The following is a 17228-nucleotide window of genomic DNA, read 5'->3' on the forward strand; positions in this document are numbered from 1 at the left end:
AAGATATTTTCTTAACACTTTTTTTTATTTTTCCTGCGTCGCCAAGTCGAGAGTTGGCGCAGTAGTGGAGTACCTTCGTTTCAACGTTGTCGCTGATCACATGTACCACGAAAAAGATAAATTTTTTCTTATTTTTTTCATGAATTTTTAAAATTTGTATCTATCTACGAACACTTAAAATCTTAAAACAATTCATATATTACTTTTGAGAATTTAAAATAATTGCGTTTTTTTAGGTATGCCCCTTAAACAAATATATTTTAATCCAATACTGTGTCTGTGCGATTCGTTCTTCAAAAAATATTCACCATTCGACAGAATAAGTCGAACCTCTTTGAATAGTGTTGATATGCAACGACTTCTACTAAGCAAAATAATTGTCGTTTTATTACACATTTAGTTGCAATCCAGTCTCTCACATCGATACACCGTTATCATGTCACTAACCATGTACAGAGGGGGGATACTAAACCATTTTTCCAGTTTTTCGTACATAAACCGAAATATTAGTCAGGGGCGGAAATAGTTTTATTTCGTACATCGTCTTCGTGAAGTATGTGGAGAGTATGTATAAGAGAAAAAACGAATGTTATAGAGTGTGTATTTACACCTTTAAAGATCTACATAATATATCCGCGGCTTATTCTCCAAGTTTTCTAACATAGAGAAATTTCGATACGATGCATGTAATGTACCGAAATCGAAAACAAAAAGCTGAGGAACATTTTCGATCCATTTATTCAGATACAAAGAAAGCAGAACTGAAGGTTGACGAAGAAAAATCAAGAATTTGCGGCCGACAAACAAAACGCAAAAACTTTTACGTGAGAACTTATGAAAAATACTGCAGGGTGAACATTTCTTTGTTGTATACAATCAGCGAAGATTTGAAGATGCGCTTTGCTAAAGAAGTATTGGATGAATTAAAAAAACAAAAAAAACAAGAAAAATCCATTCACAGGTGCATATCTGTTAGTAACTCTGTGTTCAGTTTGTATGGAAGCTATATACTATAGTAATCTGATCTGAGCAACTTTTTCTGAGATTACATTCTTGCCTTCGAAAATAATCTATACCAATTTTCGTGAATATATCTTGTCAAAATGTTAAAGATTTCCATACAAGAACTTGTTTCCAATCGTTCAGGTTTTACGACAGCTCTATGTTACAGTGGCCCGAGATTGGCAGTTCCGACAAATGAGCAGCTTCTTGAAGAGAAAATGTTATTTGCAAAATTTCAACGCTCTTTTTCGACACTTCGCCGTATGAAAACGTAGCTGAGGACGAACATGCTTCAAGATAATTGATCGGCCTGGGTTCATGACATTGAAGTCATTGAAGAAGAAGTCGTCTACGATTTAAAATGTGTTTTTTCAATTTAAGAGATTTGTTATTAGAAAGCCGATTTGAGAACTTTCAAAATGATATTAAATTGTATAAATATTAATATATTTAATATAATAATTTTTATGTTTGAAGTAAATGTTCACTACTTCTTGATCCGACCTTATTTATATATATATACCTATAACTAAAGAGCAAAAGTGAGTCTCAAAGGGTTAGAAGCCCGGTCGTTTTTTTGGTTCTATGTAACAATAAAACCGAAAGAATAGAATTTGGAGATTTTTTTGGTTCTATGTAACAACAAAACCGAAAGAATAGAATTTGGAGTTTTTTAAGCAAAGAGTAAAAGCCGTCAATTACATAAGTGACTTCATCAAAGCAGGAATGAAAAGGGAACTGCCCTTTAGATATATTATTTTTATAGGTTTTTTGTATAAAATTTCTAAGTCTTATTTTGATTTATAAAAAATACAATTTCAATGTTTAGGAAAATAACTATCAACATGCTATGCAGCTGATTTATGAATTCAATTCCAAATATATATAATATAAGCTATCCAAAATATGTTTCTTTTAATATCTTCCCTACATTGCTGACATGTCCAATATAAGTATTTGATTATTATTTTTTTTAATATACATATACAACTTAGTTTAATAGTAAAAGTAAAGTATAGGGTCAACGAATGGCAAAAGCCTTTGCAAAAGGAACATTTTATTAACACTATTCAGTTTAATAATGCCAGTTATAAAAACAATAAATATAGTCAACTTAACAAAAAAAAAAAAAAAAACAAAAAAAAACAGCGAAAAAGATTGCTAAGTAAACGCCAATGAAATGAACAGCAGCAGTACGTCTTGAAAAATAATATTGTTAACTTAATTGCGTTTAGCATTCTTAGTGCATACTTCAGATGTGCAAATTGGCCATTAACACACACAAAAATATAAATAATTAGCAGAAATACAATATGGCAAACAAAAAAAAAAAAAAAAAAAAAAAAAAAAAAAAAAANAAAAAAAAAAAAAAAAAAAAAAAAAAAAAAAAAAAAAAAAAAAAAAAAAAAAAAAAAAAAACGTTCAACTCCATAACTGTTTGCGGAGGAACAAAAAAATTAAAAATACATACTAACAGCAAGCAAACGTGGGCTGGTGAAACCATGCCATGCAATTAATTTGCCCAGCGAATATTTGCATTTAATCAGCAATTAATTATGAGGCGATTGTAGTAACTAGCTAATAGCAATTTTGCAAAATGAATAAGTAAATACTTGTTGAATGGATTGCGTTGATCTGCTGATGAGCGTTTTGTTGGTTGCGAAGGAAATGAATTTGATTCTTGATACTCAGTAATATGTTTTATATAAGATCTATTAAAAGGATCTAGCTAATATCGATATTTTTACCCAAATTTATTATATTATAATAGGAGGATATTTCAGTTGAATTTCAACAATCAAGGGTCACTGACACAGACACATCTACAACCAGAAATGGCATATCGATATATCGTAAAAGACATATCTAGTTCTAGAGGACTTTCGACCTCTTCCACTGATGAAAATATTAAAAAAATTAAAGATATGTTGCTTGAAAATCAAGCAAGCATTAGATAGATGCCAAAAAAGCTCAACAACTCTTGCGAGACCAATCGAACGATTTTGTGAATATTTTGGGTATGAAAGGCGTTCTTGCTCTATTCGTAAAGCTGAATTTTTTTGTTTTAAAGAATACGATTGTGACTAATACCATCGAGCAACCACCGTATTTACCATATTTGGTTCCGTGTAATATTTTCTTCTTCCCCAAAATGAAATTGCCGCTTCGTGGAACCCGTTGATCGAAGAGATAACACCAAATTCCCTGAAAAGTGTTTCGAGGACTGGAAAAATCGTTGGCATAAATGTATTAGATCTCGAGGGCGACAAAATAAATATTGAAATAAATTTAACATTTTACGTTTTGTTTACAATTTCTGGGTACTTTTGTCACAATGTTTGTCGTAAAAGCGAGTCACTCAGGAAGCAGTTTTTGCTACTGGCATCCAGTAAGGTTTTTAAGCTCTTAGCGCATATATGAATTATGAGGCCTTTAGTTACTTATATTAAAGTAAATATGAAAATAAGAAAGTTAGAATACAATGAAAATGGAATAAAATTAATAAGTCTGAAAAATTTTTAAAACACAAAATTAATGTTTGTCGTGTGAAAACAGAGAATCTACAATTGTTAATATATATATTTATTAAAACTTAATCAGTAAATAAGCTTATTAAAAGGAGGCGCCTATGTTTTGTTTCCAAAATACTACTACAGTGGTACAAAAGAAAAATTCTAAACCTGCGAATTTAATACTTGTTTGATACAAAGTATTTCTTTCATCATTCCCTTGTGTTGACTATAATTAATAAAATACAAAACACTAATGACACAACAAATAATCTCAAATCCGCTCATTTGCACAGACACAGTAGTCGCGCATTAAGACGCAGCTAATCTAATCACAATCAATCGATTTGTCAATGAAAATCAGTGAAAAATAATTTATATGAATGCCATCTGACCTTAGAGCGTAGAAAATTACACAGACGCGTCAGGCGGGAAATATTGCTAATAAGCTATCGATTGAAAAGTGAAAAATATATTATTGAAATTAGTTAACGAAGTTAACCAGCAATGCAATCGTTGGCGATTTACGAAAATTATTTCCTTTTTCGGCAAGCTAATTGAGTTGTCGTTGAGCCAAACACACACAACCGCAGTGCGTAGCCAAATATTAATTAATAAATCGGAAAGAATATGAGAGAGGCCACAAAAAAATACTATAATAGATAAAAAACAATAGCGCGCAATGGCGATAGTAATGATGACATTAAGATGTTTCGCAATTAAAGTCGAAGGAAAAAAATTATAAAATTCCAACAGCTGCTTAGTCAGTGCGTCAATGTTAGCTAGAATCAATTTAAAATATGTGATTAAAATGTAAAATATTGATGTGGCTATGCATGTAAGCTGTTGCTGTGGCGCCGACACGCAATTTAGCGATTCCACGCGGCCAAACGTTGCGGAACAAAAGACTTAAGCAACGAACTTCCGCAGTGGGCAATGTGAGAATGTGCGCCTGAGCATGTGTGCGTGTGCAAATATTTAGAATTTTTACTGAAATATTGTGCAGTGGAAATTCTTTGAATGCAGAAAATGCTATTTTTTCATGTGGTATTTTTAAATGCCTCTACAATTAATTTTGTCTTTACTTTGTATGAATGTGCTATGTTTAGGCGTTAGGAATGTTTTTGCTTGGCATTAAGTAGTTAGCAACTATACAACTTTTATAACATTCTCGTTTTGCCTTTGAACTTTTATATTTTTCAATTTTTTTCTTTCTATTTTAATTTTTTGTTTTTTTGTTTTTTGCCTTTCATTTGGCTAGTGCAACTTGTTTCACTTAACGTTAACGATTACAACATAATAAACTTTCACACAAAAATTAGAATGAGAATCCATACGATGGGCATACGTAAAGTGTCGCGCGAAAAAATGAAAGTAAAGTGAAAGTAAAATTAATTTTTTTATATAAACAAAAAGAAGAAATTAAGAAACATAATACGCAGTGACGCGACGCAGCTGTTGGCTGTTGGCGGGCAGGTGGGCGCAGTAGCTGGCCGCAGCAAATGCAGACATGCACACACTTGAACACAGAGAAATAAAAATGTGTTCAGCCACACGCATTTACATGCCATTATGCACGCATGAAGGTTAGCCAAAAGTCACAATTAATGTACAGTTAGCCACGCATTATGACCTTTTCATTCTACGCCATGCTTTTGTTCAATTTTCATTGCTATTCTTTTATTCTTTCTACGCTTCGCATATGTTTTGTTTGGCTTTTCTTTGATTTTTAGTGAGTAGTGGCGAGAGTAAATACTTTAACTTAAGTATATTTTTATTATCCATAGTATCCATATAGATTTTATTATCCATACTAATGCACAACTTTTATTATTTAAATGTAAAGCTTTGTCTTTATAAGCTTACAAATAATTTTTTATGCTTAACAACTCTCTTTAACGCTGCCGTGGTTTCAGTCGCCGAAAATTGGAAATTTGTTACTTCTTCATTTTAAAGTGAAACTTCTTGAGGCACTTCGGCAAATTTGGTCGAGTGCAACGCAATTGTGTAAACAACTTATTTTTTTTAAATAAAGAAATAATATTAACTGCTTATAAAGCCATGAAAATTCAAGCAAACTTATAGCTGAACATATTTTATGCGAAGTGTGGCCACCTGTTAAAAAATTAAAATTACAAAAATGTTTACTACAAACGAATTGTTGCACTTAGAATAAAAAATTAAATACGTTTCAGTAAAAAAAAAATGGTTGCCACCTGTTTTTAACAAGTTTAGAAATTACAAATATGTTTATGATAAAGAAATTGTTGAAATGGGAAATTAAATTAAATATGCTGAAAAAGTTACCACAATAAAAAAACTTGGAAATTGTTGCCACCTGTTCAAAAATTAAAATTACAAAAAATCTATCAGATAAACGAATTTTTTCATTTAGGATATCAAATTAGAAAGGCTTCAGTAAAAATAAATAATTTGCAAAGTGTTGCCACCTGTTAAAAAACTTAAAATAAGATAAACGAATTGTTTAAATGATTATATAAGATTGCAATTACTATTAAACTAAAGTTCAGGTAAAAAACAATTCGCGAAGTGTTGCCACATGTCCAGAAATAGATATTAAAAATTTGTATAACCAATTGTTGAAATGAGAATATAAAATTGAATATGGTAAACAGATGCATTAATAGAAAAATTTTCTAAGTGTTGCCCCTTATTAAAAAAATTTAAATTACAAAAATGTATAAGATAAATGCATTGCTGAAATGAGGATATAAACAGGAGTACATAAAACTGAAGATTCTGAAAAAACACGTCAGTGAAAAAATTTGCAAAGTGTTGTCACCTGTTCAAAAACTAAAATTACAAAAATTGATATTAAAAGTAATTTTTATAATGGTTATATCCAATTGAAGCTGCTTAGAAATTTCACCAGCTTGGCACCTGCTAATTTTTTAATAATATAATTTGATAAAATTAACGAAATAATATAAATATATATCAAATTAAACATAGTACTCCAAAAAAAAACAAACTTAGTAAGAAGGCAGCTGCTGTTGAGAATAATATTGCCGGTCTAATATCAGACTTATATGTTACTTTGAGGTATGGTTGCCAGCAGTTAAAAATTAAAAAGAGAAGAAAAATTTCACAATATGAGCACAGAACTAAATAAGCTTAAGAAGGTTTTCTATAGGAAGCATTTTTGAGAAGGTATGGCACTCATTGCATAAAAACTTCTTTTGAATAATAATAAAATAAACAATAATAAAATTGTGAAGGTATTGCCACGGTTTGAAAATTACAAATAAATAAATTTGATGAAAAAGTTTCATTTTTACAATTTTTGTTAACCTTTCCAATACTTTCATCAAAGTCTGCACTCTACACAGCTCAATCTGATTATAAAGCTTATGGCACTAAAGCGCGTTTTTGCGCCATTCTAGTGCTAATTTGGGCTATTATTTTCTTTTATATTAAAATAATGAAATAATTTCGCGGTGGTATAATATATATATGAAATGCCAGTCTGAATTCCCTATCGCTCCATTTTAAATTTTAATAGTTATTTATCACTCATATTTCCACATAAATTTTATCAAAGCACCTATCACCGGCATCAATTCAATCGATTTTTAGCACAGTCTATTAAGCGTTACAAAACAACTTGTCGTTATTGTTGGTTGCTTGTATGCGCCGTGAAATTATCATTAAAATAGTTAACTATAAGAATCCATTTGTGAAATAATATATATAAAAAGAAGATCCAATTTGCTTAATGGGTTTAGAGAGGATTTAGTTGATTGAGTAAACTTAACAAAAGAATAAAAAATAAAAAAAAAAAAAAAAATAATATATATTTTCATGTGTGTGTGTGTGTTTTGTACATTCTAGCGGTATAATTATTCAGAGAAAGTAGAAATACAGTTGCTTGGTGTGAATATACTCATGTTTCGTTGCCCATTTAGCTATGAAATTTCCCTACTGAAGTTCATTGGCATAAATTGGCTTTTATTAATTTTATTTGCAGCTCGAGGTGTGTTAGAATACACCGCCTAAGCCGCAGGCGCAGTGCTGAGCCCTTGGCGTTCATTATATGCATATGAGTGTGTGTATGCATGTGCGCGGTTAAGGGTCGCCTTTTCGGCGAATAATTTCAATTATAGGCTTGTAAATGATGACTTCTTAAAAGCTTTGGTATAGTAATTTGGTAATTACTTTTTTTCTTCTAATTTTACGGTAGTGTTAAAATATGCCTACTTAAGTGATTAATTTAATGTTAACCTTAAGCACCACTTAAAGCTTTTTAAGTAAAATTTGAAGTTTGCCACAAATTTTTCTATTTCAGTATTTGCTTTTTATGTAAGTACCCTGAGCTAATTGAAATTTGGGATCACTGTAATCATTAAACACATACATATGTACATATATGAGGTAAAATTTAAGACAACAATTTTATTTAACTATTTTGGTTTGTATTTTTATTTGTCTTAAAGGGTTATACTAGTAGAGAGGCCCGAATTTCGAGCGTTTAATACAACAAAAAAAAAAAATTTGATATTTTTCATATCTGCTTTTACCATTTGTACAACTCTATCAAAACTTTAATATTATGATTAGAATTCACAATATTAATTTAAAAAGAAAAAAAAAAAATTGGTTTGTCATTAATTTATGGGCCTTTGAAGAAAATACCGCAATGTCGCTATCTCAAGAAGCTGTATGAAATGGCGGTAACTCAAAAATAAAAATCGTGTTTTTCATTAATTTTAAATTTTTTTCATTATTAAGAGTTTAAGTTTCTATTTTTTTTTAATTATTAATGTTATTATTTGATTACTATCAATAAATCGGCTGATTTGAACTTGCGATATTGTAGTAACAGCACTTAAGAAAGATCTCTTTCAACAAAAACGCATTTAAAGCATTTAAAGTTTTAAGTTAAGAATAAATCGGTTCAGTTGCTGCAACACTAAAACGACTATAACTACGGAAATAATAAATCATTTAAATGATATATCTTTAAATATCAAACTAAAAAACAAAAGTTTTCGATTTTTAAAATTTTTTTCTATTATATCGCTAATTTCGATTTTTATAAGCGTTATTAAGAATACATTTAACTGTAAACGTATGTACAAAAAAAATTTTTTTTTTTATTCATTTTAGTAACGGATTTTTAGTAAGATTTTTTAAATAAAACAAAAACGCCTTGGGATATCAATGAAATTCTTTATTCCTGTGAAAATATATTCGATGCAATTATGTACGAAACTCGATTTCTTTTGCATGGGCATGCTTGTAGAAGTTCAGAAGCTGAACCCAATTTTCAACGCTTTTCATCATAAATTGGTCGATACTGCTGCAATTTCACGTTCGAAAATAGGCTAACGGCGTCAAATCGCACGACCATTTTGGTGAGATAACACGTTCATCAAACTTGATTACAATAAATCTATTGTGACATTTTCTGTCTGGCTGTGGCACCGTCCTGTTAGAAACATATCTTCCAATTCGAGCCAAAAATATTCGGTTATTTGTCTCACTGGTATCCCAACACTTTGTACTGTACCTGTGGATTTAAATTTTCCTACTAGACGCTCAGTTGTTGATTTGACGGGACGATTATGACGACCGTAAATTGGACGTCGCGTTTTAAAGTTGAGGCCACTGACTTCGAATTTCGGTAGTAAATTTTATTAATTTCGACTCGTTGTTGGATTATATATATTTCCATGATCAAATGGAAAACCTAATTGAAGAGAAATGTTAAAAGAGCGTGAAAAAATATGGCGTCGTCAAAATGAAATAAATCTTAATTCATAGAAGATTTGCTAGAAAAGTGTGTATTGCTTGTGCTTTATGAAAATTGTTTTGCAAAATGACAGGCAAGAAAATGTTAAATTTTTGATCGCAAAAAGTTACTAATAACTAATAAATTATTGCGATAATTTCAAAAAATCGCGTTTAGTTCATTTGATAATGTTACTATAAAGCTACAGTAAAAATTTCAATTGAATACGTATGTTGGCATCCAAGTACCCGAACGCCTCGACCTTGCAGTTAAATTGACAGGGGAAAACTTTTATGGTAAACCAGAAACATAAGCAGTTTGGTTTTCATCCCTTTAAGGTTGGTATGCATGCAAGAAGTATTAATCGGAGCCGATTCAGCCATCCGTTTGTCCATCTGCATATCCACAAGAGGCTAGTAATTTGTTGGAACTGCCGATATTAGACTAATGTGAGCTCATATAGAAGTAAACGATAGGAAAGAAATGCTTGTATGAAAAGCCTTTTCATTTGACGAATTGTTGTTAAGACAATGGTGCAATCTCCGAAGAATTCTTGAGATCGAAACACTATAGCATATTTATAGGAAAGAAATTTTTGCAAGGAACTTGGTTTTATGAAGGGTACTATTAGCTTCCTAGTCGAATTTATTATTCTTTCATGTTTTTAGTATGAAGTAATCTTCTCCTTAAATACTAAGGATTAGCACTGTGTACTTCATCGGATAAGCTTTAATTTCACACAATAAATTTTGATGTTTTCAGATCAAGACGTCCGCTTTAAACACTTAAATATCAATTAAAGTTTCATTAGAAATAAAGCAGCAGACATATGTTTTAAGCTGCGATATTGTCAATAGTGTTATATATCTCTACTTTTCAATATCAATATTATAAAGTCATAAACAAACAAAAAACCTCTTCCCTTTTTCAACAGTGTTTAACTAATAAAGTTCAATTTGCTACAAATTTAGAGTCTATTGACCGAATGCATATTTATTTAAATAATTTTTCCTTTTCATTCAGAATAATTATCGTAGCTTTAGTGTGTTTATTTTAAAGGAGATATACAAGCTTCGCTTCTTGCAGTAAACCAAAATCATATTTTACTTCTTTTTTCGGTATCCACAAATATTTTAGGATTGTATTGTATTTTCATTTGCGCACACGTTTTCTAAAAGCTTTGGCGCTCATACACCTCAAACCATCAAATCAACCAAATTGCGCATTTAATACTAATAGTTCTTAAATTATAAAAAAAACATTAAATTACTTCTTCTCCTAACAGCGGCCAGTCATTTCAAGGCCGTTCATAAAATTTCTATTTTTTCTCCTTCGTTAGCGGCCAGAATAGAATATTTTTGTTTGTCCACAGGGTGTCGGGAGTTGGATTCTAATAAACGACCAGTAAGCGTCTATAATTGTTTGCTTTGATGGCAAAAATAAAAACAAATTAACTGCCATTTGAAATACGCAGCTATTTTCATAGTGCCAGGCATGTCTTCAGCGGATTTCTTTTTTAATGACTCCCTTTTTTGTTTGTTCTAAGTTTTTATTAGCGCTTGAAAAAAATTTTGTGGATCCTATATTAGTTGTTAGCTTATTTTTCGCTTTCTCATATTTTAGGCATTGTCTGCGTAGTTTTTGCGCGAAACTAAATCATTTCGTTAATTTATCCGCTAACAAGCTAAGTTTACCTATGCGGACTTGTAGTCGGGGCATTGAACTGTGCCGACCATATGTAAAACAAAAGCTTGAAGCGCCAAGAGACTGCTAAATCAGAAAGAAACATTTGTAATTGTGTCTAATGGCAATGTCGGATGATTTGAAGATTTATGCTGCGTGGCAGATGTCGCAGGTAATCAAAGAATTGATTTATGTTTATTTAGTCGTAGTGAATATGACTGTTATGGAATTATGTTTGGAGCTTGTTGGTATATTTCATTTTTTCTTCATAAGTACGGGTGAAAAATTATAAGTCGCTTAAGCCAAGTCCGTCTACTTGTCGGTTTGCCAGTCTCTGTATATACGAATCTGTTTTTGAGATATCGCTCTGAAATGTTGTACATGTGTTTTTCTCTCCGAGCTACGCGTATTCGGTCATTCGGCCATTTTTAAAGATTCATTAATTTTGGACAGCTGTTTTGGTTTATTTTCGATTTTTGCTGTCGTGTTGTAGACAACGGTTACGAGGTTACAGCCGAGTAAAGAACAGTGCCAATTAGAGATACCAAGTGCAGCCAGCTCCTTTTCCACCTCAGCCCTTCAACGGAGTGAAGGTATTTCTCTTCCTCTCCTTCCACCGGCGGGTACTGAATTGAAAACCTTCAAAGCTGGAGTGTTCTCTTCCATCCAGCGCTGCCGCTGTCTCTTTAATCCTTGAACTATATCAATGTCGTTGCAGGTTATGGTTCCATGGAATGCGGTATTCGCCATAAATCTTTCGCAAAACTTTTCTCTCGAAAACTCGCAACGTTAACTCATCAGTTGTTGTCAACGTTCATAACTCTGCACCGGGATACACTTAAAATACAGAAGTTCAAAACGTCGACACATCAAAATACCGACAAAATTTAAATATACCGTCTATATTTTGTCGGTGTTTTGTCTATTGGGATTCTAAATTTTGATTGTCTGCATTTCGTTATACACTCCTCTGCATCTTATAGCGGGACGGGGATGATGAATAACTTGTAGAGTTTGGTCTTTGTTCGTCGAGTGAGGACTTTACATCTCAATTGCTTACTCATTTCAAAGTAGTACCTGTTGGCAAGAGTGATTCTGCATTGGACTTCGAGGCTGATGCCTTTGTAAATATTGATGCTGGTTCCAAGATAGACGACATTTTCAAAGATTTTAAAATTGTGACTGGCAACAGTAACGTGTGAGTCGCCCAAGTCGTGAATGCGATCGCTGTTTGCTTGATATATATATTTCGTCTTGTCAGAGCCAGACGCCTAACTTCCTTATTCAGTCTGAAAAGCATAATTAACGGCGGGGTTGATGTCATTGATATTAACATCATCGGCGTACGCCAGCAGCTGTACACTTTTATAGAAGATTAGCTTCTGTATTTAGCTCTGCAGCTCGTATTATTTTCTCCAGCAATAGATTGAAGAAGCCAGACGATTGGTAGGCTCTTCGTCAGAAACTTCACTTGGTATCGAACGACCCAGAGAGGTCCTTTCCGATCTTTACGGAAGTTTTGGTCTTGCTCATCGTCAGCTTACACAGCCGTATTAGCTTTACGGAGGTGAAAAGTTCAGACATATGTAGCTGCATAGAGCCAGTTTCTTTTCGTGCTGTCGAAGGCGATATTAAAATCGACGAAGAGGTGGTGTATGTCGATCTTTTTTCACTGGTCTTTTCCAACATTTGGCACATGGTGAAAATCTGCACGATAGTACATTTTCCAGATATAAGGCCAGACTGATCCAGTCCAGTCAGTGTGTTGATTCATCGGCCCCCGGCGCTTTGTTGTTCTTCAGAATGGTAATTGCTACTCAAACGTCTTCATGGTCGGACAATAGAACGTCTGCTCCATGGTTATCGATTGGGGAATCGGGTTCTCCAGATTCAACATTTTCATTGCCGTTCGGCAAGCTGGAGAAGTGTTCCATCAATACTTCAGTATGTTCTGAAAAGCAGCCACTAGATCAACACTTTGGGTCCTACAAAAGAAGATTTTTGTTTATTCAAGCAAAAAATCAAAGAATATGTATTGTATAAAATTTTGTGCGAAAATAAAAATGAAGTGTAGAGATACATTCCGAATGTCCACTGTGGCAATGTAGCCATCGTGGACAAAGCAACGTTTATCGGTTGTACAAAATGTTCTCAGAGGGTCGATAAGATGTATGAAATGCTATTTTGGCACGTTGTTTGTACGCGTATAATTGGTTAAAAGCAACACATTAATAATGGCGCAGCCACTGTATTCCTCAGACCTGGCCCCGTTAATTTTTTTGTTCCCAAAATTGAAGAGGCCCATGAAAGGATTATGCTACGCGAGGGGATAAAAACTGCATCGAAGTATAAGCTAAACTATATAAAAGATGACTTTTTAGGTGCTTTAAAGTCTGCAAAAAACATTGTCCGAAGTGCAATGTATCTAGAGGTGATTGCTTTGAAGGGATTAAAATAGATATTTATGAGTAAATAAGTACTTCGTTCCTTAAGAAATACAAAATTCGAGATACTTTTGGAACAAACCTCATATGATGTTGATACAATAAATGGCTATATGAGGTTTATTATAGTTATGGTGTAGCCGAATTTAAATTTCGATAACATTGACATTTGCTTTTGCCATAATTTTTGAATCAAAAAGTTTCTGGCAATATTTTAATATGATAGTTTGTACAGTTTCTAAGGCATAATGAATGTCAAGTGGGGTTTGCCTTCATCAGAAACTCTTCTTTGATGAGGAGTTTGTTAGCCAGAAGTTTACCAGAGAAGTTATATAAATATATTAGCGTATTTTTTTTTTTATTTTGTATTGATCTTACTATATATAATATTATAGCAGATGTTACAAGTTTATGATATTATGAAAGCTTCATAGTGGCATATTTATAAATTAACTCACACAAACAAGCTTTTGCGAAAGTTTATTTGCTATTAATTCATAAAAAAATTAAATACATTTTGCAGCATTTATTGACACAGATTCAGTTAAATAAATGTTTGTTCTATTTTTATACAAAACAAACAGCATTGGATAATCCATCAAACAAACGCTTTCGTTTACGGTCACTACACCAATAATTTTTTTTTTTTTGTTTTATTTCAATGGTTACCGGGCCACACACGAAATATTAGAAGAGTTTATCATATGCATATTAGAATATTAGTGGCGGGTAGTGATTAATTTAAGCGTAACTAAAACGAGAATCCGCAAGGCAAAAAAGGGATGAGGGAAAAAGCTGATCTATCTGTGCAACTATGTCATGTATATCTATGTCATAAAAAAACAACAAAAAATAAAGGTTGCTTGTATTTCTTTTCATTATCATAATTTTTTACATGATTTTTAATCTTGCTAGATTATTAATGATGCCGAAAAATTGTTAAAAGCTCAGAAATTCTTAAAAATTTTTTAATTTTTCACTGTATTTCTTTATAAAATGACAAAAATCTGGTGCAGCAATATTTCTACTTCCACTTACACTAACCAGTTTCGACAGTCGACAACAACAAATTTAAAACTTAATCCAAACAGTGGAAATTTTCTTAAATAGTCGCTGTTTTACTTGGAACAGCACCTCACATCTACTCTTTCATTACGTAATTATTTGTATTTTGTCCAATTATTTGAAAACGCTTTCATTCATTTACAAGTTTTCGCACTTTGCTGGCCGTTTTGTTGCGAAATGACTGTAATTAGCAAAATTTTCGTTGTTTTCTGTCGAAATAATATCTTCGGTTTGCAAAATGTCTTATCGCCAATTGTGTTCTTGTTGTTTCATCTTCCCATTTAGCAGTGTTTGTTTTGGATTTTCGCTTTTTCCTCCGCCACTTAGTTGGTGGTTATTGTGATTATTTGGAAAGTAATATATTTGCTTTTACTTTCTAATACTAACTAGGCCATTTGTTAGGTTAGCTTAATGATATTTTTTACAACGCTTCTTCGAAATAATATTTCTTGCAATACTATTTTTTTCTTCTTGAACTATTTTAGATTGCTTTCCTACCATATGAAACGCTGGTAATATTCCAAAGGTCATATGTTTGGAGCGCCGGCTAATTTATAGTCACGGTAACATACAACAGCATATTGTTTACAGTTGTCGGTTTTTGTTAAGCACATTGAAGAATTCTGTAACTAAAAGTGAATACTTTTCATCGGTCTTCGGTGTTGATTATTTGCGTGTTCTTTTCAAATCTGTATAAATATAGGAGTGATTTGGAGTACTAAGTATCGAATATTTCTACGACAGAAAGTAGAAATTCCTTCTCCAACGACATGCTACGGCTTGAAGCTGAGAATTGTAAGCAATCGAGAAATAGCAAGTAAAATAAGAAATTTATAAAATTAATATGTCTATATTTTTACTGAAATATATTGTTTTGGGTGGAATTCATAGCTTCGGAGATTTTTTTTTCATTAAGACGAAACTCATCAAGTAAATGTCGAGAGCATAATGAAACGATAATAATTTGACTGAATGAAGTAAGGCTAGTTAACCTTTATAGCAAAGGAACGGCTAGATATAAAATTTTTGAACTTTTGAATAAGTTGACGTTATAGAAGCAGTCTCCTGGAGAGAATAATTCCAGTTGATGACAGATGAACAGAAAAGGTACAATCTTCTACATCTAATAATATAATCTAAGAGTATACAACTGATGGCGTAAGCCGATGATATCGACGTCATTGGCCATATATTTAGTTTTACTTTCTCCAGAATGGATAAGGAAGTGAATCAAAAGGGTCTGGTGGTGAACGAGGGCAAGACGAAATATCTCCTGTTATCAAACAAACCGTCGTCGCACTCGCGATTGGACGCCCACGTCACTGTTGACATTCTTAACTTTGAAGTGGCAGATAATTTCATCTATCTGGGAACCAGCATTAGCATTAACAGCAATGTCAGCCAGGTCTCATTATTCCCGCCCTGCTTTATGGTGCAGAGGCATGCACGATGACAATATTTGATGAGTAGACGTTGCGAGCTTTCGAGAGGAAGGTTCTGTGAAAGATTTATGGTCCGGAGGATATCAGATTCAATGGATCGATGGGCTGTATGAGATATACAACGCCATTGTCATAGTTCAGCGAATTAAGAGACAGCGGCTACTCTGGCTAGGTCATGTCGTCCGAATGAGCAAAAACACTGCAGGTCTGAAAGTATTCAACGCAGTATCTGCCGGGGGAAGCAGAATAATAGGAAGAGGGGGAGAAGGACCTGGCTGCACTTGGCCATTGGCACCAAACAGAGAAAAGAAAGAACTACTCGGCTATAACTGCGTAAGCGGTGTCTACGCCAATAAAAAAGAATAAGAAGAATGAATATTTGCGACATGTGACAAATAGACTGGAAAATTTTAGACTTTAAAAAATTATTACAAACATTTATTACCATCAATTAAACCTCTTAAAATGTCAGTTAAGTATTGATCGCTAAGCACAACAGTATTTTTTCTTTTAGCTTAATGTTGTACCGCTCATAAATATCGCTTTAAAAACTTTTTATTATTAATTATTACAATACTACTTTACTTTATGTACGACTACAACCAAAACTCAGACAAAAGTTGCTCACAGCAATTTCTATTAATTTCATTAAAAGAAACTATTTCAAAAAAACATGCGCTGATAAAATCAAAATTTGTAGGAAATAGAAAAGATAACCGAACTAAAGCGACGATGCGGCTCAGCAAAATCGAAATGATGTTGGCGAACAAAACAACTTGTGTGCGAAATCATGCCACAACAAACAACACGGCAGACAACAACGCGGTACAAAGAAAATGATTAATAGTTTATTTTGGCGAAAAACCAAAGCAATCAAAAAGCGTTGAGCGGGGCAGCTGCGGTGAAGAAACCTAGAAACGCCAACGATATGGTGAGCAGATTAGCGAACGCGGGCGAACGTTGACTGGGCGGTCGAAAGCAAAACGACAGATCGGGGCAACAGGTAACAAATACTTTCTCTGATTTTTACTAAATTTAACTTCAGATGAGTTTTTGATGGTTCAACGTCTTCATGCTTCATTTGCTAGCTGAGGTGAGTGAGAAGTACGGCGGCGCGACTATGTGGTTTTTCGGCTCGATAATTTGCTAGGCGACGCTGCCAATGAAGTGGATTTCTGCGCGACGCGTCGGCTGCCACGGCGATTTTCTGCACTTTTACGCATTTTTCGAATTGTTTTAGCATTTCTTGTTTATCACAGCGGCAACACATTTCTAAACTCATACAAGTGCTTTGTCTATTTGCTCATTTACTTTCTCCAGATATTAACAT

Source organism: Bactrocera latifrons, unplaced genomic scaffold (genome assembly GCF_001853355.1).
Source record: "Bactrocera latifrons isolate USDA-ARS-PBARC rearing strain unplaced genomic scaffold, ASM185335v1 scaffold_3, whole genome shotgun sequence".
In the NCBI taxonomy this organism is placed as follows: domain Eukaryota; kingdom Metazoa; phylum Arthropoda; class Insecta; order Diptera; family Tephritidae; genus Bactrocera; species Bactrocera latifrons.